We start from the raw sequence: 25,368 nt of genomic DNA, 5'->3' as shown, positions 1-25,368 counted from the left end.
AGAATTTTGAGAGGCAATATAACCATCAAACAGAGTAATTCGGAGTTGAGGTCACAGAAATTCAACTTTGATTCAAAATTATCACAAAATATTTTGGAAATAAGCCTAATAAGGAAACAATGTTTAGTGGATAATTGGCAATGTATAGGTTAAGCTTTCCCATTAGTGCTTCATGTGGTCAAACTAGTCATATATTCAATTTCTTTTATATATTTTGAAGAACCTGAACCAGCCATCAGACTTAGATTTCCCAGGTTCAGCATCACAGTTTGTCTTCCATTGGTAGGGATCAATATTGTGGTTTTTATTATCATGGATTTTCCCATAACAGCTTTAATATTTGCTCCAAATTGAGAAGCCTGCTAAGGTGTACATTGAAAACATTATTAACACATTTCTTTCACTTCACTAATCTGGTTATCCTTTGAAGGATCTATATAATTAAGCACAAGGAAGAGTCATAACTTCTGAAGAACTGGTCCTATTAATTATCTCCTCTGAATTTTGGAGTCCTTCATTTGCGTGTTTGTGTGTGAGATTCTTGTTTTTAGTTCATTTACATTTTATCTCATCACAACAACCAAAATATGTAGTGTAGCTGTTGAAATAAAAATAATGTTCATGGCTTTTTAAACATAGATTTGGTACAAAATGTTAATTTTTCTTCTTCATGATTTCCTATCCTCCATAAATTAAAGTGCAGCTAGAAAATTTTGCCTAAAGGGCATAATTAGAAAGAAAACTGAAGAAGAAAGAGGTTGCCATCTGCAGAGGTGGTATTTAGCAGGTTCTAACCAGTTCTGGAGAACCGATAGCGGAAATTTTGAGTAGTTCGGAGAACCGGTAGTGGAAATTTTGAGTAGTTCAGAATACCACCTCTGACTGCACCGCCAATCTATTATCTGCTTCTTGAGTCTCAGCTGATCAGCTGGGTCTTCTTTTGTTGCCCTGCATAGGAGAACGGAGCTGGAAAGCAGGTTAGTAGGGTGGGGAGAGAATGGGGATTTTTCAGTAACCTTCCCCCAGGAGTGGGGAGGGAATGGGGATTTTACAGCATCCTTCCACAGCCACGCCCACCAAGCCACGCCCACAGAACTGGTAGTAAAAAATTTTGAATCCCATCACTGGCCATCTGATTCTTCAACTGTTGCTGATTGTTCCTTCTTATAATATAATAATATAATAATCTGGAAATGAAAAAAAAGCAGCAGTGACTCATTAAAACGGCTTTGCAAAGAGATAATCTGCTAGCATGAATAATCCCTTTGAAGCATTAAAGCAGTTGTTTGAATAGAAAGTTTGTATTGTTACTTTACCTCACATTGTAAAATAAACATTGGTATATAAGTAAATTTGAAATAATAATGTGGGAAAAGTACATATTTATTTATTTCTCTTCCTCTTTGTTCCTTTATCATCCTCTGGAATGGTGATGATTATGCAGCAATTTACAGATCTCCTAGATGCCAGAACTGTCAATTTAAACTGTGTAATTATTTTTAATGATTTGTTTCACATTCTGGTAGAGCAAAACCCCAGCTGTTTCTATGTACAGAATACAGAATAATAGAGTTTGAAGGGACCTTGGAGGTCTTTTAGTCCAACCCCCTGCTCCAGCCCTATGACAAATGGCTGTCCAGACTTTTCTTAAAAGCCTCCAGGGGGGCACCAGAGGTGGTATTCAGCCAGTTCTGACTGGTCCTGGTGGACAGGTAGGGAAAATTTTGACTGGTTCAGAGAACCGGTAGGGAAAATTTTGACTGGTTTGGAGAACCGGTAGGGAAAATTTTGACTGGTGCCACCTACCCGCCCCTGCTCTTACCTCTCACCTCCCCTATATTCTGCTGTTTATTAGCTCAGCTGATTTGTGAGACAGGGTGGCAAGCTCCAAACTGGTAGGGAATTTTTTTGAAACACACCACTGTGGAGAACCCACAACTTCTGAAGGGAAGCTATTCCATGGATTGTTCTTAATGTACTTACTCATTGTTAGTTCTAGGCTGCTTCTCTCTTGTTTCCATAAATTGTTTCTTATCTTGCCTTCTAGTGCTTTGGAAAAAAAGGTTGACACCCCCTTCTTCATCTTTGTGGCAGCCCCTCAAATATTGGAACATCATGTCACTCCTAGTCCTACTTTTCTCTTGACTAGCCATACCCAATTCTTGCAACTGTTCTTCATGTGTATTAGCCTTCATAATCTTTGTTGCTCTTCTCTGCACTCTTTCTAGTCTTAATACACTTTTTAATATTCTGGTGACCAAAACTGGATGCAGTATTTCAAATGTGGTCTTACCAAGAAATTATAAAGCAGTAGTAAAGCCTTCTTGTGATCTTGATTCTATCCTCTTTTAATGCGGTCAAGGATTTCATTGGCTTTTTTGGCAGCTGCCACAACTGCTGGCTCATATTTAAGTGACTGTCTACTAGGAATTTAAGATCCTTCCTACAGTCACTGCTGTTGAGCCAAGTTTCACCTAATCTGTACATTTGGTTTTTCTTGCCCAAGTCTAAAACTTTACTTCTCTTTACATTGAATTTCATTTTGTTAGATAGGACCAGTGTTCAAGTCTGTCAAGAAGATCCATCTGGATTTTGAGCCTATCTTATGAGATATTGGCTTTTCCTGCCAACTTGGTATCATCATCTGCAAATGTAATGAGTTCCCCTTCTATTCCCTCATCTTAATCATTTATGAAGATATTAAACAGTACTGGGCCTAAAACAGGATCTCGGGGACACCTCATTGCTTACATCCCTCTATATAAATGTAATTGCATTAAGAACTACATATCTTAATGCTTACCCAAGGATGTACTCAAGTATATCATCATTCCAGATATATCTTTTAAGATACTAATTTTAATTTCTAATTAAAGGCTTAACCAATATGAACAAGCCTTAGTGCTTATGCTTAAATTGATAATTAAAAAATAAAAAAATCAGTTGGGATGCATACAGATAGACATAGGAAATATTTTTTAGGCTTCAACTGTAATCTTGAATAAATGGTACTGTGAGAAAGCCAACAATTGTAGTCTCCTTTATTTTTATGCTACTCTCTTTTCATTAAAAGAACTGAACGTCTTCATATTTAAATGGATGTTTCTCATTAGAGCCAATAATTAAGCCTTTGGTGTATTGAAAGCCTTTGGTGTATTGAAGCCTTTGGCTATAAATGAAAAGAGTGACATTTATATGCTTTAGTCCTTTTATTTGGATGCATTTGCTGAGATGCTACATATTTTTCATTGTAGCACATGCTTTCACTCTGTTCACCTTCCCTGCTCTTCCCCACATTTTTTTTCCTGCTGATTTTACCTGCCTCTTTTAGCTAGGCTTCTCCATGTGCTGACTTGGGAAAGAGATTCCCATTTAATGGCCCATTCAGGCTACCACAGTACATGTCCAATGATACGTCTCCTTTGAGACATGCTATTTTAGATCATGCTCCTGCATGTTTATGTGCATCACAGTAGGGTCTTCCAGGGCCTTTGTGGTTGTTTCTTGCTTCTTCTGATAGGCGTTTCATCAGTTATTTTTTATAACCATTTGTATTTTCAGCAATGTACTTTAACATATTTTAAATTTTTTTGTTGAATTTGGATTGCTGATTCTTTTATTTTTATTTTCCCCACTTCAGAAATTATTTGAACTGAACTATTGTTTTTAATGGTCCTTTTGGCTTTGCTGCTTTTCCTGGAACAATTTTATTTTGGGTTGCTTGTGGTTTTCAGATTCCATGATAAACTATGTTCTAGTTGATCCCCTGATAAAGTTTTTAAAATATTATCTAAGCCTCACTAAGCAACTGACCTCACATTATTGTGCTTTCAGCTTTTTCCATGAGAAATTGTCCCTTTGGTAGAACTACCATACCATATCTACTAGGCTTCAAAAATCTGACACTGCTAGATTTGTTTCTGTTTGCTACTTTCTAGTGGTTGCTATATTTTGGGTGACACGAGAATGTGGGAATTCTGTGATGGTCAGTAATAGGGTTGCTACTCTCTGCGGAGGGATCATTTCTCTAGGATTGCTACAACACTGTGTCCACTGAAAGAAAACCACTTCAGGTTGTTGTCTTAAAGAACTCTTTTATGTGGTAATCTTCTGTAAGTAGAACATGTATTAAGTAGTAAGTCTATCAAAAACATGAATCCTCCCCCATTGAAGAAAGCAATGCGAGATCCATTTTGCATAGGAACCTCTCACCTAAGCTGCTTAGAAACCAGGTTGTTCAATTTTTCGATTATATAATGAAGTAAGACCGAAGCTTTTCAGATGATGGGTACATTTAGACTTTGAGGAACATGCTATGGGTATTCACAGCTACTAATAAATTATGTATTTACCAGAAGGGAAAATGATCATATTCTCTCTGTTACTCCTAGGCCTTCTAAGTCTCTCTGTATCTACCTAATTACTTGCCTGCCTGCCTCTGTATTGCCAAGCAAGACATTGAGGTTCATATACTCATCATTTAATTCTCTAATAGGAGTCTCTTTAAAGCTTAGAGTCATTCTTATAAACTAAAGAGATGCTAGAGTTGATACAGCATTCCAACTTTCAATTGTATTTTAAAAAAAATTAAATTAAAGCTAAACTATGAAATAATGCAAAATATGGCAGGTAATACTCAAAAGTAAGATGTTACTTGGTCTGACAAGTAGTTGAGGAAATCATTTAATAAAGTAATCCTATTCATTTTGTCCTTCTTGAACTTTGACTGCATCCTCAAATCTTTTCATATTTCTTTCATATTTTCATCTGCTTTTAAACCTTCCTTCTATAGAAGCCAGCAGTTGGTTATGCTTGTCCACTAGAAGTATCATGGACTTTTCAGGCAGGGGTATCATTTCATGGCTTTAGGCAACATTAAAAATGTTTTAAGAGCATTAGTTTAAAAAGAATAAAAAATAGTTTCTAAAATAGAAAAAATTAAAATGGCCAAGCCATTATGAAATCTCACAAGAGTCCATTATCTTGTGTCTTATATACATATATCAGAATATTTATTTCTCCAGTGTGGTGAGCAGAGAATCCAAGGAATGGGTGAACTCTGCTCTTCTGCTCTGAGACTGAGTCAGTCAATCTTTTGGGCATGCCTCTTTTGCCTGCGTATGCCCAGTTTTGACTCAGTCTTGGCTCAGAGGAGATGCGTGGAAAGATTGTCCCTTCGAACAAAAGACAGAGTTTCATGCCTTGCATTCTTCGGAACTTAAAGTAAGATCATGGCATCACATTAGCCTTCGTAAAACAGCGAACAGTGTGGCTGGCTCCCCGGGCCTTCCGACATAGCACCTCAATCCAGCTCAGAAGGACTGAGCCTTTTTCCCGCCTTTAGGCGGAGGGGACTAGAACTTCATTCCATCTCAGATTAACAGAGCCAAGGTCCCTGGCACCTTCCCGCACCCAGCGGAGGGGATTAAAGTCACTACCCAGTTAACTCCAGTGCATGCTACTAACGGAAAGCCACTGCCTGATTAACTCTGGTGCAAACATTAGCAGCAAAGTGCAAAACAGCGAAAACAAGCCGTGGCAGCAAGGTTCATTGTGTACAAGCCTGCCTTATTGAATTAGAAGTTCGGATTGTGAAAATGGTGGCTCCTGACCCATCAGGCAGCCACAAAGAACCGGGCGTCTGGGCATGCGCAGGCAAAGAGGCATGACCAAACAATTGACTGACTCAGTCTCTGAGCAGAAGAGCAGAGTTAACCCATTCCTTGGCTTTTCTCTCAGCACACCGAGAAGGAGCGTATCAGGTAAGACCAACACCTCTTTCCATTAAACATAGTCATTAGTAAAATTCTCAAATGTTTGTTTATATTATTATATTTGTACCATGCTCTAGAGCAGATTTTCTTGTGACACAACATTCTAGTAGCATACTCTGGACACTCCTTTTGAAAAGGCATAATTGAAAGTGTTTAAGATGGGTAGGTCTTTCAAAAACTCAGTGGGCTGAAATGTTTTTGAAAGCTGACAACTCACTCAGAGAAGCTATGATGATTTTATGAGTCAGAAGTATTGGCATGGACTGTATTTATTATAGAAAGCCTTGTCTCTGTTTTGTATTGGATGTGAGTTTCAAATTGAGTCAGTATTATAAATATCTCAGTGTGAGTGATAACTAAGTTACTGAATAGGAAAAAGGGGGGCAAAATCAGCTATATGATACATTAAGCAAATGCAAAAGATTTTATACAATATTTTTTACAATTGAGAATACTTCTATATGAATAAGAGTTTGCATGCCTTTCAGTATCTAGTGTGGCCCTGGTGCTAATTAAACATTACCTGATAATTCTGTTTACCCTTTTCTGTTAATTAAATGGGAGTTTTGAACTACATCTTTCTAAGGTATTATAAGAGAACTGTTTCTCAGACAACATTACACTTCTATTTTTAGGCTGTTTGTTACATGTTTTAAATACAATGGTATATTTAAATATTCAGTGTGTTAGAGGGAATTGTTGAAATATAATAGGTGCCAGAAGACACTTAGACAACTAAGTGTACAACAGTAGACAACTAGACACTTGACCTGGTTTAAATCATATTTTGCAAATGTTTATAGAAAATTCTCTTTGTTCACTTGTTCAAAATGTCTGAGATTTTAAGGATGAGTGTAGGATAATTGATATTAAAATCTTGTAACATCTTAGTATTTATCTGAATTGTGTCATATTCTGAATATGAGGAATACTGTATTATAGTCATTTTGTGTGTTCCTAGAGCTTGTGTATCAGAAGATTATGATGTGGGATAAGATAATTATATCCATGATATTTAATACCATCATGAAATTCCTGCATGCAATAATCTAAACATTTGACTAAATGTTTGTCTAAATATGTGAATGATATTAAATTCATACTTCTCTTTTCTTAAAAGAAAACTTTATTAAAGATAAAAAAACACTATGTACAATACATCGAATACAACTTTATGTTGCAGACAAAATCTATATATACAAATACATAATAGATAAACATATAAAACATATGTTTCTGATCAACTAAGATGGTGTGATTTTTTATTGGTAATAATTTTACTACTATTTATTTCTTAATTTGATAAACATTCTTAATTTAACCACTCCATTCATCAAAACCATATCTTTTAATTTCCTGTTTTTTTCTCTTTAATCCACTTATACCATTTATCCCAAGCTGTATCCCAATCTTGAGTCTTCCTTATTCCTAAGTTTTTGTGTGAGTAGGTCCATTTCAGCGTAGTCAAGTATTTTCTGAGTAATCAAATTATTTGTTCGCCCTTCCAACATTGTGCCAACGCAATTCTTGCTGCTGTGATTATATGGAGAATTAAATACTTCATTTCGTTTGCATAGTTTCCTTTTAACATTCCCAACAAAAATATTTCCGGTTTAAATTCTAATTGAATACTTGTAATTTCTTTTATCCACAGTGTAATTTTTTCCCAATATTTTTTACTTTTTGGGGAGAGCCACCAAGTGTGGAAGAAGGTGCGCCTGGTTTGCTTACATTTCCAACACATTGGACTCATGTTTGGGTAAATGTTAGCTAACCTTGAGGGTGACAGATACCACTGGTAACACATTTTATATTCATTTTCTTTATAGATCGCCAATTTTGTTATTTTGTAATTTTGATTCCAAATTTTTCCCAATCTTCCAAATTAATATTGTGCCCTACATTCCTTGTCCATGCGATCATTGGGCCTTTAACTATTTCTTCCACCATTTCATATTCTAACAGGTAGTTATACATTTTTGAGATTAATTTTTCATCTGTTCCCTCCAATATTTTATCTAATTTATTCGGTTTTATCTGGCAACCACTCTATTTTCATCCCTTGCTCTCTAATTTCTTGATTCATCATTAATCTTCCTTGGGAATTTAGTACATCATAATACCTAATTTTTCTTCCAGTTTCTAATGCATTGGGGTGGATCAATGCCTCCATGACGGAAACCCATCCTGGAATCTTCATATAATGTTTGCGTTTAATCTCTTTTCACACTTTTAATAGTGAACCTCTAATTATATGCCTATTAAACTGTGTATAACTTTTATTTCCAGGATTCCACATGAAGGCATGCCACTCCGCTTCCAAATCCTGCCCTTCTAGGATTAAAACTCTTTTGTTTCTCAAATTAGCCCAGTCTTTAATCCATGTTAAAATTGCCACTTTATAATATAGTTCCCAGGCAGGGAGTCCAAATCCACCTCTGCATCTATTATCTTGTAAGAAGCTTAATTTTATTATTGTTTTTTTCCCTGACCAAATAAATTTTGTAGTAATTTTATTTAATTCATTAATTTTTTAAATCTAATTTAATAATAATAATAAATAATATTCTTGGCATATTCTTCTCATTTCATCTTAAGACCAAGGAGGCTTATGGAAATCTTAAATTGCTGGTGGTTTTTGTGGTGGAAACGGAAGGTAAAATGAAAAAAAAAATCAGATCAGTGGATGGAACTGATACTTTAGGGGATCTGAATGAAGAGATCTGGGTGGTTTGAATGGGGAAATTGAAGAATCATGTTTAGAGGAGTACTTGCTTGGGATACTTTTGGACTTTACTCAAACCATGAAAGAGATGGTAAAGTGAATTAAACACTGTGAATGGTGAGCTTATCCAATAAGCTATGGTCATACTTAGAGAGTTGATATCTTGCCTTAATTACTCATAATTCAGCTAAATCTATATTAAACTAAAGTATTGTGTTTTACATAGATCTGTTTCTAAAGAATGCCTGGAAATTTTATTTGGTATAATTCAACTATTTATATTGTATGATGGTAGAAGTTAGAACAGTATATGTCACATCAAAATATTAACTGAATTGACTGCCAGTGCATTTCTGTGCCAGGTCACGGTGGAAAGTTGTTCCTGTTCTTCTTCCCCCACCCCTTTTAAAAATATCTTTTATGTTTTAGTCTTGACTTGTAATTGATTTAGGATGAATTTGCCTGATGGTAAATCTAATTTAATGTTGGTTCCAAGATTGAAACCAAACTTTCCACAATTTGTCAGTGACTAAATACCTTTTAAAATACTCATCCTAATATGTGACCTATAAATACTCTCATATTTTGATTTTGATTGAATGGATGTGTGTAGCAATCTGGATTCAAAGGGGAAAGGATGTTTTGGAGCATGGGGAGGTGCATGGGTTTCCCTGCTGATGACCCTGAAAGAATACGTAACCTCCTGGGCAAAAGTTTCAGGAACCTGAAGCTTTTGAATTAAGGAAGGATAAATAAAAGTTTGCAGGCTACATTTTACAACAAATTTGAAGGTATACAAATCAACCCTCTTCAATTCAGATGTTAATATTTTAATGCACATATTATAAACTAATAAATAACTCAATTTATAGTTTTGGATAATTGGTGTCTCTTTGTATATGTATAATTAATTCACAATTTATCTGTAAGATACATTTACAGAAACAATTGTTTTAGAAAAATATATGATCTAACACAAAATATGAGAGTGTAATGGTTAAGGCACTGGGCTAGAAACCAAGAGTCTGTGGGTTCTACTCCTGCCTTGAGCACATATCAAACCACTTAAAGCAAGTGTTAAGAAAGCTTAGTTTTCTTAGAATTAACTCAGATAGTCAAAACTGACTTGAAGCCCCGCTCAACCCAACAAAATAACTCTCGCTGTACTCCATTCTCCCCAGATATAATATAATTGTCTCATTGGAGTTCCTTATGCAACCTGAAAAGAAATGGTCAGGCATTTCTTATCAGAATCATGAATTGCTCCTTTGCAGAAGAGTTTGTGATTTTTGGTGTGATAAATTCCTCAGTTAGAATCAGGGAATAAGTGCATTTACACGATAAACAATATTTGTTTGTTTGTTTATCCACCCTCTTTATTATTTTTGTAAAAGCAGTGAGCATACTTAATATTCCTTTCTCCTCTTATTTTCTCCACAATGAAAACTCTGTGAGTTCAGTTGGGCTCACAGAAAGTACGGTAACTGGTCCAAAGTTAGCCATTATGAACAGCAAAACCAGACTTTGAAAAAAAGAGTCACATGTAACTTGCTGAATATCAATGTAACTTAAACACCTCAACAATTTACTACAATACAATAAGCTATAAAATCTTAAAGCAATACAGCTAAAGTTTTTAAGTTTAAGAATGTTGGACATAAAAATTAATATAGCAAGGCATTATGCAATTGGGATAAGGCAATTAAATGATTATGTAGAACAATAGAATAGTAAAATTATTGACCTAAAGCATAGAGCTATTATGATGTTAAAATCCATGGAAAACTGTAATTAATATTATTATTGTCAACTCGTAAAGCATTCCTCTGCCTCTTTTCGAGTTGCCATAAGCAGGAGGGGGAAAAACCTGAAGGAGCAGTATGGCAATTAAAACCAGAAGTACATTCCATGCTTATCTTACAAAGATTGTAGCCTAGGCACCAGATCTTCTGCCCACAAAAATCCTTCATTGGAAAATGTGATTGATGACGCTCAGCCCATGAACATGCTTTGTTGAAGAATCTGATTTATGACACACCCAGGGGGTAGGGAGAAACAGGGTCACAGGTAACCGTAAATTATGTGTGGCAAAGTTGGCTTCATATGGGTCAATGCCGACATGTTGCTCCAAATAAACCTTTTGGATTCTTTTGAAGATTGGCTCAAGGCTCATGATTTAATTAGGGCAATTGCCAGAACCCTAACAATTATGATATCTAGAGAAAATGCAATAATGTATGATTTAGAAACTAAGAGTTAAAATCCAACTATAATAGCTATTTATTTCTATTATTAAAATAACTCTGGCAATTGTTAATGAATAAGAGAAAAAATAAGAATCAATTAACAGCAAGCACATAATATATTGTTATAGAGTATTGACTAAATTATTCAGCTTAGATTTGGGCAAATCTGATACACTTTCCTAATTGATAGTACTGTAAACATTTAGAAACCCAAACTAAACGTGTAGTAAGAATATAATTTTGGACTGTTGGTTTGGTTAAACTATAAAATAATTTCAAATTCAAACATTAATGAAGAATTCTGTCCTCTTTTTTTAGACTGCAGAAAACTAGAGTGAGATATCAACTGGCTGACGAATCCACTTAAGGGTCAGTATTCTGTTTTGCGATTGCTAAGATGAATGCTGTGCAATTAAACTATTATAGGGAATCCAGATTGTCCTAGATGTTCTTCCAAGTAGTACATTCTTATATCATATGTTCAAAATAAATGGTAGATACATGTGTGAAAAGGGCATAGGGACGCTGTGATATAGTTAATCTTATGTTCCCAAACTAGGGGAAAAAACTCCCACCAAGAGTAAATCATGAAAATGTACCGTTTTATTGTAGATGTTGAAGAAGTTCACTAACAGATCTATTAGATGCTATTTTTGCAATGTACAGAAGGGGCATGAGATAAAGAAAAGTTGTTCTCCATTGGCTAAATTTAGGATGTTTATCTGAGTATATGTACAGATAGATTACAGCTACAGTTAAATCAATTGTTTTGTCTTACACAATACTTTACATTTCATAAACTTAGAGATTTTAGGATTTAAAAAAAGAATATTTCACGTTAGAATTAAGATAAAGTGATGCATAGTTCTAAATAAAACTATACATTATTTAATGTATCTGTATTCTGCATCTTACACTAATTTATCCTATTTAATTTAAGCATCAGTGAGGTAATCAGGGTATATAAATGACATTTGAAGGGCTTCCTAGCTGATGAAGGAGCCTAATGATGCACAAGATGAATCTGATGAATCTGACCAAAGACCTCCTTGATTACAGCTGCCACCTACTTTTTGAATAGGAGCTGCAAAGGAGAAAACCCCAGATTGCACACCAGTTTCAACTGGGAAAGTACAACCCATCAAAACCAACAATGGAAATCTCTCTAGGGGTGTAAATATCTGTAGCTACTCAGGCTTATCAGGATTGAACCAAAGTCTGTTTCTTCCCATCCATACACTAGGTCAGTACTTCTCCAGCTTCATCTGCATATCTCAGTGTTGAGATGGTGAGCTTCTCTCAGCTGAACTCACCTTGCAGAATTGTTGTGGAGAAAATAGAAGGAGGAAGGACTGTAGTGTGGGTTTGCCTCCTTGAATTATAAAAACAAAGGTGAGATATAAACAAATATAAACAAACAAATAAATCTTATATTATCAACAGAGTGATGATACAGATGACCTCATGCTGTAAATAGGAGGAGAGAGAGTATCAACCCCTGAGACCACAGGTGATGGATGCTATTTCTTCTCTCCCATCAAGGCCTGTGATAGACTGCTGAGGAAGGAAATGAACCACACAGTACTGTACCTCTCATTCTCAACTCCCATAGCCAGTGTAGAAAGATACATTGGTGAACAATATTGAAAGCCATTGAGATATCAAGAAACACAAGAACAGTTGCATCACCCCATCTCAACTCCATCTAAACTCATCAACAAGTATGAATAGTGCTGTCTCCATACTAAACCTGACTGAAAAGGTTCTAAATACTCAGTTTCATGTAAGATTCTGTGCAGCTGCCATTTGACTGCCTTTTCCCTAACCTTCTCCAAAAAGAGAAATCAGAAATTGGTGGATAATTATCCAAAATGAAGGGTTCCAGTGACAACATTTTAAGTAATAGATCCATACATTGCATATTCAAAATAGGTGATGCATACATGAGTGAAAAAGGCATACTCTGGTACAGTCTATCTACACCAGGTATGTCCAACCTTAGCCTTCTGGTTGCATGCAGCCCTGGACAGCTAGTATTGTGGCCTCACAAGATAGTAAAAAATACAAAATATAAAAAGTTTGTTATTTATATATACCAACTATTCTTTTTATCCAGTCCAGCAAAGGCAAGCCAAAAGGTTGGACAACCATGATCTAGACCAGGGATGTCAAACTCAAGGCCTGCAGGCTGAATTTGGCCTGTGGGGTGCTTAAATCCAGCTCGTGGGGCTGGCCCGCGGTGTCTCTGGTGGCTAAAATGGGCTGTGTGCAGCCCCCTCCACGCCTCATTTTCACCCTCTGTGGCCTCCTGCAGCACTCTGCTGGCTGAAACCTGGCTGAAAAACAGGCCCAAAACAGGCCGAAAAACAGGCCAAAATGGGCTGAAAACAGCCCAAAAACCGGGCCAAAAATGGCCCGAAAATGGGCCACATGGCCCATTTTTGACCAGCAGAGTGCTGCAGGAGGCCATGGAGGGCAAAAATAAGGCTCAGGCAGGGTTGCATGTGGACCCCCTGAACCCCATTTTGGTCAGCAGGGTACTGCAGGAGACATCCATCATGCCCCCTGCCACTATTCCTCCCTCACCAGCCCACAGAGGAGAACTACAATGCTGATCCGGCCCTCGAAGAAATCAAGTTTGAAACCCCTGATCTAGACCAAACAGCCTCCAGACACATAGTATCTTCATAGTTTCACCTCTCCACCCCTATTAAAAATGGAGTATAGAGTAGGGTATATATAATCAGTGTACTGAACTCTGAACAGATGAATGAATTCATTTAACAATTTCAGTTTCATGCAGGTGTTAAACATTCCTGGATTGTCTCTAAAACAGGAACCGGAGCTTTGATATGTTAAATATTTATATGCTCAGAAAACGGATAAAATTTTTAACTGTATGTATTTGATTTCTGGTGACTGAACAATTGTAAACAAATGGTTGCCACCTTGATCTACCTTTGATAGATTAATGGCTCTGCCAAGAAGGTGCCAATGGTCTTCTTGAACCTTCATTCTGATTATGACTGGCATTTGATATAATTTCATTTCAAAAGTTATACAAACAGAGATTATAAGAGATTAGTAAATGAATAAATAAATGTGCAAATGAAAGAGGCTAAACTTGATTTGAATATAATTGTTATAAAGTTATGAAAAAACTAAGAATGAAATGCAAGTCTTGAATTACTATTAAAATACATTTAAATAAAAATTGAAATGCTGAACTAATGATCTTCTAAAATTCCAAATTGTTAGAATACCATTAAGATGTTATGCTGCAAATGATCAGTCTTTTCAGCTAATTTTATGGTAGGATTTCATAAAACTCAGTTAAAAGAAAATCAGTCTTCCTTTCATACAGAAGTGTTGCATGCTATAAGCTGCCAGAAATAAAGTTAAATACTTCATTTTATAGCCAAAAGCTAAGCAAATAAGCTTTTACAAACAATAGTACAGAATTAGTAAAAATAAATTAATTGCACATTACAGGAATTACAGAGTATACAGTGCTAAAAAGTGGGAATTAAATTATGCCAAACTGTTAGTAACAAGCCAACATAAAAGCTAATCTAAATATTGTCATCTCCAGTTATGTAAAAATTTATGTCACTATTCTGGATAGAATCAGTTTTGAATGACAGAAGTAAAGATGTGCAACATTTTTTTTTAGAATGGGGGGCGGGGAGAGGAATTTCAGCTAAAAAGTGTAGAATACTTATTATGGCACTCTTTTTTAAAAAACACAAATAAATAAGTTCGGCATTCTCTATCAATCTCCATCAGCAAGCGTACATATGCTTCTTCAGTTTGCCTTGTAATATTGCTAAGAGAAAAAGACCAAAACTTTCTTCTGTAATCCTCCCAATGTATTTTGGAAATAGAAATGAGAGAGGTAGAAAAATACAAGCATCTCTCTGAGAGATATATCTCTCTAATTTTGTTTGAAAGTGTAATTTATTGGTGGTCTATACTCTGTTTGATACTTAATTACTACTATGGTTTGTGATAACCTAAAGAGAGAGCCTTAGAAAACACAACTTGAATGATTTGGTCTGATGGAGATGATCACAAAATGTATATAAAGATAAGCCAGACACGCAAACAAATAAAAAAATATTCTTCAGCCAATAATTGGTAGTTGCTAACCAAGTGTTTTTTCTAATCTCCAGTTGTCAGAATACATTTCTGATATACCTATCTTGCTATTTACTCTCAAAGATTTTTTAAAGCCCTTAAACTGGTATTTAAAACTTCTTTTGCTAAGAAGAATTGAAGGAAACTCATCTGGCACTGTAAAATGTTTCAATCCAAAGGTTTCTAATAGCTGAAAAGCACTTAGGAAATGATTTCCAAAAGTGATTAGAAAAAGAAGCATGCAAACCCAAATTTTTTTGAGTGGAACAACTGTGGGTAGGCTCACATCCTCTCTTATCTAGAGAGGAATTATGAACAGCTGGTCTACTTTTTAGCTCTTCTTTCCACTGCAATTGTTGGCTCTGTTTTTAGTGGAGTTGTCTTCAGTTCACAATTTCTTCCTTAGAAATTGGGTGATGCATTTTTCATGGTGTTTTGGTTAAAGATTTGAGGGTTAGTATATCCATATACTGTATATGGCACTTAGCAAAGTCCTTCTTATTCAATTCCTTTGATTTTGTGCCCTTTTTTATATAATTAGTTGAGTTAGGGTGCCTCATTTTGATTTTGGGTTATTTATTTTTAAAACATTGAATTTAACATGCTTCATTTCCATGTTGGTAATTTAATGTTTTCCTTGGTTTATGCTACTCATGTTCCATGTTCCATGTTTCTTTGTAAAGTGAGGAGCTCCTCTTTCATTCCTGGCAGCTTCACTGACCAGACTTTTTTGTGGCTTTGCTTTGGCCACATCCTCTGCTCTAAATCAAATGAGGAAATTCTGGACACTTATCTAATACCCAGATAATTAGTTTACTTGACCCAGGGGTTGGGATCTTTCATCTGTCTAAATATTACAGCCTTGTCTGTAAGTAAAAAAAAATTTTTTTTGGGGGGAGAGAATAATATAGGAATGGGTGTCCTATTGTCCTGTAATGTTAATTTGGAATTCCCCCCCCTAAGTGAATCCTTTCATCTGCAAAACTCTAGCTGTCCTCATTCTTGCCAAGAATGACCCTTATTTGTGTGTTTGTTTGTATCCCGCCTCTATTGTTTTTACAAATAATACTAAATGTTCAATGCAGTGAGCATATTGACTACATCTTCCTCCTCTTTTCTCCACAGCAATAGCCCTGTGAGGTGAGTTGGGCTGAGAGAGAAAGAGAGAGAGTGACTAGCTCAAAGTCACCTTAGCTTTCCCTTCTCCTATTAATCTTACTCGAAAAGATGATCTGCAAGAGTTCACATTGCCATCAATGTGATGAGTTTAGTGGAACTAGTCAGCCCTCCTGCTGTGTTAAGATGTTCATCCTCCAGGAGGGTAAAAAGGTTTAACATAAACAAATAATAAATAATATGCATATGTGCAATTTCTCAACTGCATTCCATCTTCTCAGAGAAGCCATCTGATGAGTTTCCTAAATTGTCAGACAAAAGAAAAAAAATCTGGCTAGGAGAATACTTTACTAAGAATTATGCCTGTATTTAAACCATGAACGTAAGTCTGATTAATAGTTGGTGGGTAGAACAAGGCAGGAACATTGAAAAAGTATTTTTTTTCCTCTAATAATTTTGCTGAATATCCTATATTAATAATAGCCTGATAAAATGTAGGTAATTGAAAAGATTTAGATTGAGGCTCTATATGGTACAACGATTAAAAATGATGTAAAGTTAGTACATATATCGAACATTCCATTAAAAGCAATCAGATAATGACCTTTGAGACTTGTGTGAAATTATTCATTAATTTTAATAGGAAATATCTCATGACTTTTGCACACACATATACAACAATCTGTCATATATATTTATTTCTGAGCAGTTGGAAATTTTCTGGTGATGTTGATAACTTTATTTTGATACAGGGAAGTTCAATATTGGAAAGGCTATATTTGGCTTGTGTGGATATTTTCCTCTCTATTCTTTCTTTGGGATGTATTATTCAAGGTGGTCTTCCTATTGGGTGAGGGTGGTGTTTTTTTTTTTTATTAAGGGACAAAATCACTTCAAGAAGAAAAACATGTCAACCAGGGGTGGGATTCAAAATTTTTAATAACCGGTTCTGTGGGTGTGGCTGGGTGGACATAGTTAGATGGGCATGGCCATGTGACTCGGTGAGTGTGGCTTTTTTTGTATGAAACCCCCCCCCCCCCATTTTTTTGCCTCCTGGGCCTCAGGGAAACTTCCTGGGTGAAGCAGTAAGACAGCGAGGGGGATACTGGCACAGCTGATCATTGGAACAGCTGATTGTCAGGAGGGGAAAAATACCTTAAGGAGTGACTGGGTGGGGAGAACACAGTCAGCAATGTCAGGCATGCGCACGATGTCGTGCAGGCACGATAAGGACTGACTGAGCAGGGAGGGGAGGGGCGGGCAGAGAGGGGCGGAGCCAGCCAGGGGCATGATTTGCCAGTTCTCCAAACTGCACAGAATCATAACAACCAGTTCTATAGAACTGGTCCAAACCGGTAAAATCCCACCCCTGCATGTCAACAAATATTTGAGACACATTCATGTATTACCTATAAACTAACTTGTAAATGTATCAGTATTCAAGTCTCTCTATGAAGTGAACACTAGAAAATAAAAGCAATGTTGACCAGGTTAGTGAGAATCAAAAAGAAAAGGTACATAACTATTTGATTGCTGTATGTATTCGTTTTTTCCTTCCAGAAGAAAAGCAGAGGTTTTGTTTATTTGTTTTTTACTTTGGTTCTGTCATTGAATGTTGATCTTATTTTTTCATTGATACATCTTACAATTTTGTTTTGAAGTGTTGAAACTTCACAGTTTAAATAATGTCATATAGAAAAAAGGAATAATAAAAGAAGATAAAAATGTTTTTATTTTTCTTGTCAAGTGTTAACTGCAGCAGTCATTAATATGGTCTAACTTCCTGAATCGGTACCATTTCAGATAAAAACGTTACAAATACAAAAGGCAAATTGTACTGGCAGCTTGATATACTGTACTGCATAAATTGAGTGTATAATCATGGATATTCATACTAAATTAAAAAAAATCAGAGTACTACAAGATACATAAAATCCTTTCACTCAGATTAATCAAATATGAACTGGGTTAAATTATATATATTGGAGATGAAATCAGATAAATGTAAACTTATTTAATATTTTCCAGTCATGTCCCCAAATTTCTGTTTAAGTATTTTATTGTTTATGAGTTATGTTTGGGTCTAAGTACTCAGTACTTGGCTCAGTACTCTATCTAAAACTCCGAACACAGCTAAATCTTTCTCAGGATAACTTTAATTATACTGCGTATGAATACTTCTTATGACATATCATATATAATTAAAGGATAAGCGCTACCTGTTAGAAATTCGCAATCATTGTTTCAAACTACCTGTGAGGTTAATTTGGTTGCTCACACCTGAGTGCAGAAAGCTTCGTTTCCCCTTTCAGAAATAGCCAATGGGCGGTGCTAGTCACAGTCAAGACTCAAAGGGGACTTATAATGTCCCTCTTTCATTTTGGAAAGATACTCTGTTCATCCAAGGCTTCCCTGTGGTGCATTTTTAAAGGAACCCTTGTCATGTCTGACCTACTTTCTGTCGTTATAGTCATACAGTTAAATAATCGCCATGCAAATATGTTTTAAACATGTGCAAAAAAAGATTCCAGTTTCATAATAATTTTGATTGTTCTTTCCTTATATGTTTTCCACCTCTACACATTGCTCTTTTTGAAATGTTGGAACAAAAATATGTCATAACAAATAAGACTTGGCTGATTTTTAGTTATATCCAAAACACTGTAGAATTACACTAGTTGATTACTTGTATGGGAAACCATCAGAACATGGGTTGTAGGCTACCTTGAGATTTTGAAGGAAAAAAAAACCCAGAAGGCAGTGGCAAATTGTATCCTTAGTGTTGCCCAGAAAACTATGTGGATATGCCTATTAAATCATCAGAGTTGGCCTTGACATAGGGAAATTGTTTAACTAGAACTGTTAACTGTAATTCAAATGCAGGCACATTGTAGATGTGTTAAAAAGTATTATAGTATTATATTGCCTTTGTATATTTATATATTATATAGTATAGTATAGTATAGTATAGTATAGTATAGTATAGTATAGTATAGTATAGTATAGTATAGTATAGTATAGTATAGTATAGTATAGTATAGTATAGTATAGTATAGTATAGTATAGTATTATATTGCCTTGCTTTTCCTAATAATCCTTAACATGGATTTTTTTTTTTTGCTTTTTTCTCAACTTCTGTTAAACTTATTTCTATTTAGTTAAGTTATCCAGTGTGACCCCAAGATCTAGTTCTTGGCCAATTAGTGCCATCTGAGATATTATTCAGCAGATACAAAGTTACATATGAACTAATTGCAATTATGCTTACAATGAATTTTTGTGAATGCCAAAGAACAAAAAAAGTGAAAATATTAGAACATTAAGTCAAAGCTATTTTTTTCTTTTATTGATTAAAAGGAACTGGGCCTCAGAAATATTTTCAAAAAGAGAAGAGTGTTCAATACAATATATGTATTTCAGGGTTGAGCTGTGGAGTCCTTGGCGCTCTCTGATCTTAGTTGTTTGTTTGCAGACATGTTGTTACCCACCTAGGTAATACTTCAATGCTAGAAGGGAGTGGGATTTGCCCTCTGTTTTTATATAGTAACTTGCCTTGTCGATGCTGGTGGGGATGGTTGTTTTGTCTAGCCTTGTGACTAAATGTTTTTCTTTTATTGAAAGAACATGCAAACTTTACTGTTAAACACGGAGAACATTAATTGCTATTTGTTTTGCTTTCAGTCATGAAAAAAATGAATAAATAAATAGCTTTGATCAATTTCAATGTAATAAATTAATAGATTTAAATGAAAAGAGAAAAATACTAGATATTTTAAATAGTGCTATGCCTGATCAATAATATTTAAGTGTGCCTCCCTGCATTCCTTAAAGGAGAGTGAATGAACTGTGGCCTGCAATTTAAGTAGTATGCAATCTCTCTGAGGTGCTGGATTGCTTTAGGATTTGTTAATCTGCAAACAGAACAAAATGGAATTTATTTCTTAGTATTAGAATGGCAATATTGTAAGAGAAGAGCTAATTGTATGAAAAAGTAATAATGTGATTTTTTAAAAAAATGTTCTTGGATTCATTTAGATGAATCTTTATTAATCAGATGAAGATATACTGTGTGCATCTGTGTTTGTCCACCTGTGTTGATGGAGCAAATTCCTCTCACCTACTTGCACTCCTACCTGCATTCATTATATCTGCTCCGGGACTTTGGAACTCTCTCCAGAACAGATTTGGAGGACAGCTGAGAGAAAGGCAAAGCCTTGTTAGTTGGGCAGAAGTCAATTGGGGCTAGAGGACAATATGTCTGGGTTAGCTGCAAGCCTGTCCCAAGTTATCCACAATATACGTTCTGGAAAAAAAGGCTGATTGAAAGATGCTGTTTAGTTTTGCTTATTTAACATGACTGTATTTACAAGTAGGCAGGGAACATGACAAATGTATCTTTTACACAAGTGACAAGAAATATTTAGTTATTCATTTATGTGCTTTTTTAATGGAAAGAGCAAGCATAATTGCTCAACGTTGCTTATATTTTCCACACCAATTGCTTATAAATTCCACACCAGCACTGACTCCTACTTCTCTCCCACTCCCCACTTAGAAAGTATGAAAGAACAGGCACCTTCTTTAAGGAGCTCACTAGACTAGAGGAAATCTGTGAGAAGGGAAGAATGTTTCAATTTTTTTCAAGGAAATAGTCTAAGCCGGACAGGAGAATTGGAGGGTTAAGCCCAAGGCATACCTTCCTATTATATAGATGCACCAATAAAGGCAAACTTTAAATAAAATAAAGGCAAACTTTCCTTCATGTTCAGGGATCAAAATATTTGGGGCAAATCTTAGGAGAAGTTGCTATTTTGGCAAAAGATCTTCTATGTAGTAGAAATTCAGTTGTGCTGAACTTTGAGTGCTAACTGCATATAGAAACCCAAACCAATGTACTGCTGACAATTGGAGGCAGGGAAATGAATTCCTTAGGAAATTCATCTTTGCAGGTTCTTGGCTGTTTCCATTCAAATTATCATCAAACTGGCAGCACAGGTACAGTTACATAGTTCAGTGACCGTTCAAGGTTACAGCGGCACTGAAAAAAGTTACTTATGGTTATTTTTCACACTTACAACCATTGCAGCACCCTCACGGTCATGTGATCAAAATTTGGATACTTGGCAAGTGGCTCATGCCATCTGTCCACAAATAAACAGGGAAAACTAGAGACCCTAATTTAGAAAGACAAATATAGGTGAAAAGCATCATTGTTGGGATGATATTTATGCTTGTACATACCGTAGCATGGGAAATAATAAATTATATTTTTTTAAAACTCAGACCCAAAAGAAATAATGAAGTGTTATACACGGAGAGAAAGCATACTTTGCATAAATTCAGGAATCAGAACCTAGTAATTCTGTTTAAAATGTGAAAGAATAAAAAGAGGAGCTACCATGGACATGTATTATAGATTACCTATATGGATAGAAAGTATGGATGAGGCCTTTCTGAATCAGATGCCCACTGTTTCTAAGAGTTTCTATTTATTTTATTAATTTATACAATTTATTTTTATGTTATTGAATTTATTAAATTGTTATTTTATTGTGATATTGGGATTTTTTTATTATCCAAGTAATGGCTTAAACCTACTCCTTGAATAGGTGAAAGTATCTGATACCTTGGGGAAAACTGTTCATATTATCTTAATATCTGGGGGAAGAGGACTGAGGAAACTTGTATATTGGAAGAGCAAATTTGAAAGGATGACAAGTCAGATTCTATACTGTGAGGTCCTTAAGAAAAAAAGTATGCCAGAAGGGTGGGAAATTGTACAAAATGCAATTCTGAAAGCACAATTGCAAACAATTTCTTCAAGAAAAAACAGTGGGATAAATTGTTGGACACATACACTCAATGCTGAAGAGAAAAAGAAATGCATAAGAAATGGAAATAGGTGGACCTATTTCCACCTATGAAGAAGAATGCAAAGTAATTCCTTATAACTGAGTGAGGTCAGCCTGCGAGAGCCACCAAAAGCAGCAATAAAAAAAAGAGTTCTTTGGAAGTGTTAGAAACAATAGAGGTCTATTGTTAGGAGAATGTCATAAATTGTTGATGGTGAGAAGACAGAACTTTATTAGTAATTTGTTCCTCCCTTCCCTAAGAAGGAGTTGAGCCCTAACTAGTCATCATAATGTCACTGAAGGGTGGAGGGAACTAGTTTATGGTAGGCAAGGAAAGAGTAAATGTATATGGTCCCCAGATAGATTACATCCTAGAGCAGTGATGGCGAACCTTTTTGTTGTTGTGTGCTGAAAGCACGTGTGTGCCGGCATGCACAATGCAATGCGCCCTGCGCCCCTGCGCATGCATGTGCAACACCCTCACCCCACTACCTGCACTGTGCATGTATGCACTTCCCAGCTGATTTTTGGCCCGTTTGAGGCCATTTTCGCCATCCCAGAGGCTCGAGGGAAACCTCGGGAGCCTCAGGAGGTTGAAAATGGACCCATTTCTGCACTTCCGGTATTTCTGGAAGGCCCATTTATCGTGCCATAGGTTCGCCATAACGGTCCTAGAGGAAGGAAGTAGAGATGATCCTAGAACTGCTCTTGGTAAATTTGAGTACCCATGGAAGGCAAAGGAGATCCCCGCAGGGAATGGTTTAGTCTAATGCCAAGTAGGCACAGCCTAATGTGCCAAGGCTTAGGGCAGGGGTCTGCAACAGAGGTGGTATTCAGCAGGTTCTGACCAATTCTGGAGAACCGGTGGTGGAAATTTTGAGTAGTTTGGAGAACCAGCAAATACCATCTCTGACTGGAGATTTTACAGTATCCTTCCCCTGCCATGCCCACCAAGCCATGTCCACAGAACCGGTAGTAAAAAAAATTGAACCCCACCACTGGTTTGCAACCTTAAACACTCAAAGAGCCATTTGGACCTGTTTCCCATAGAAAACACTGGGAGCTGCAAAACCTGGATGGACATGGCCAACTCAATGTCACTCCCACCCAATCACATGACACACACCCCAGCCACACCTACCAAAATTTTGTGGTTCCCAGTGTTTTCTGTGGGAAATGGGTCTCTCCCTCCCATTTCTGGTTTTCTTTTCCCTCTCCTTCCTTCTTTCTTTCTCTCTCTCTTCTTTCTATCTCCACATTCTCTCTCTCATTTGTTTCTCTCTTTTTCCTCTCTCATTCTGTTCCTCCATCATTTTTCTCATTTCCCTCTCCCTCTCCCCCTTCTCTCTCGCTCATTTGTTTCTTTTTCTATCATTCTCTCCCTCCAATGTTTTCTCTTTTCTCTCTCCCTCTCCTTCTTCTCTTTCTCTCTGTCTCCTTGTGGCTGTTCGCTACTCCTTTCTTCCCTGAAGACGACACTGCTGCAAGGTTCCTCCTTTGAAACACACTACACCTTTGAGGAAGCCAGGCAGTGCTGGGTCCATGGGGGGGGGCAGTGGAGGTGTCAGGGCTTCTGCCCCCTCCTCAGCAAGCTCGGCCTGGGGGAGCATGAGCTGCTTTCATGGCTTTCCCAAAGACAACCTCATGCACCCTCCTGGCTGGCTGTTTCAGGGCCAGGATGGCACACACGAGTGGGGATACCCTCCTCAAGCAAGCAGAGTGGAGCGGAGCGATGGTTGAAAAGAGTCCTCTGGGGAAGCTTTAAATTTCACACGGGGGACTGTCACTGCCCAAGGATGCTTTTCAATCAAATCACTGGTCAGCTGCAGGAGTAAAGAAGCTCAGGATAGCGGGAAAAGGGAATTGGCCCTGCCTAATCTCACACACATGCCCTGGGGATCAATCTCAGAGAAAGCTGGAGTCTCTCACCAAAGACACTCGCCCATCAGCCAGTCAATCTGCCCACTCCGCGCATTTTTGCTGCCCTTTGGCCGAGCATGGCTACTCACTTGGGGAGAGTATCCCTGCTCATGCATACACCCTCCCAGCACAGGAATAGCTAGCCAAGAGGTCACGTTTCCTTTGGGAAACTGCCAACGTGGCTCGTGCTCACTCCTCATCCGCGGAGCCCCACCAGATCTTGTGTTAGCAAAGTTGGCGCTGTCCTCATGTCTCGGACCGGGAAGGAGGTCGCATGACTGGGTCGGCAGGGAGCCGCAGGAGAGGGATCAAAGAGTCACTTCTGGCTCGTGAGCTGCAGGTTGCCAACACCTGGTTTAAGAGCTGCAGTATCAAACTTTTATCCAGATTATTCTGAAAATGCAAATCTTTGCATTGGTGTTAGGTTGCACCATCTGTCAATGTGGCCTAGGGGTGCCATAATCTTTTGAGCTGGCATTAGAACCTAGAACCTAGAAGTAAATGTTTAACACAGCAGGTTGAAAGTACAAGGAAGCAGATTCAAGCTAGACAAAGAAAAAACTTCCTGCTGCATCAGTGAGTATGGAGTGGCATAGGAAGTTATAAATTCTTTACTGAAGGTTCAAATAGAATCTGAGAGGTCATCTGTTAGAGATGCTATATAAAATTTATTTTGAACAGGTTTGGTCTAGATTGGGGATCAGCAACATGCGGCTCCAGAGCCACATGCGGCTCTTTGGGCCCTCTCCTGTGGTTCCCTGTTGAATGATCCCACTGGTGACACCACCTCTTACCCTCCCCTCACAGTCACTCCTCGCCTGAGAAGGGAAGGGCAATGGCGGTGGATGGAGACACACTCCGTATTCCAGAGTGGGAGTGAAGCACCCCTCTACTTGCCTCTTCTAGCCCTTGTTGGTGCTGCGCACACCTCGGCTGCTGGGGGAAATGCATGACATTCTGCCCCAAGACACTGACCTGACCTGGCTTGAGGAAGGCTTCTGCAGGCTTTGCAGGCCGAAAACTAGCCCCATTTTGTTACTTCCTATTTTTCCGAAAATACCAGAAGTGACGAAACAGGGCTAGTTTTTGGCCTGCAAAGTCTGCAGAAGCCTGCAGCAGCCTGCAGAAGCCTTCCTCAAGCCTCTGGGAGGCCAAAAATCAGCTGTGATGTGCAGTGCAGGTAAAAGGGCAGCGGGGGTGGGTGGGTGGGTGTGGATTGTGTGCGCTTGCGTAGGGGATGTGGGGCCACACGCATTGTAAGTGCGAGCGTGCAAGCACGCACACAATTTTTGGCACAGGAGCCCAAAAAGATTAGCTACCACTGCTCTAGAACTTAATTAATATAAAGTTCTCTACCCATCAAAAAATCTTTATATTTTGCTTTAAATTGAAGATAATGACGAATTACAGATAAATACTGCATTTTAAAAAAATGGGACATAAATTCTTTTAAAATTATCTTTTACTGTTATTTGATCAAAAGAAGAAACAAAGAAAAGAAATATATAAGGCATCTCATATGAGTATATATGTATTCCAAGTTTTACAAAAAAGTTTTAATAAAAGATAACCACATTTTATTATAATTGTTCACTTAG

At 37.1% G+C, this 25,368-nt stretch overlaps 1 protein-coding gene across 23 annotated transcripts in view; it reads left to right on the top strand.

Moving 5' to 3' along the window:
- The window catches only part of MAP2 (microtubule associated protein 2), a 260,296-nt gene that overhangs the window by 39,456 nt on the left and 195,472 nt on the right, over positions 1-25,368 (top strand). For all 23 annotated transcript variants that reach the window (XM_087949428.1, XM_087949430.1, XM_087949429.1 and 20 more), the window contains exon 2: positions 11,064-11,114. The gene's annotated coding sequence lies outside the window, so the exon portion shown is untranslated. The remainder of the gene's footprint in view (positions 1-11,063; positions 11,115-25,368) is intronic.

The sequence above is a fragment of the Notechis scutatus genome, chromosome 1 (assembly GCF_049901735.1).
Source record: "Notechis scutatus isolate UNSWTSFEM ecotype Mainland chromosome 1, rNotScu1.2, whole genome shotgun sequence".
In the NCBI taxonomy this organism is placed as follows: domain Eukaryota; kingdom Metazoa; phylum Chordata; class Lepidosauria; order Squamata; family Elapidae; genus Notechis; species Notechis scutatus.
Note: the sequence above shows the minus strand (reverse complement) of the source record. Positions and strands in the feature narration are given on the sequence as shown.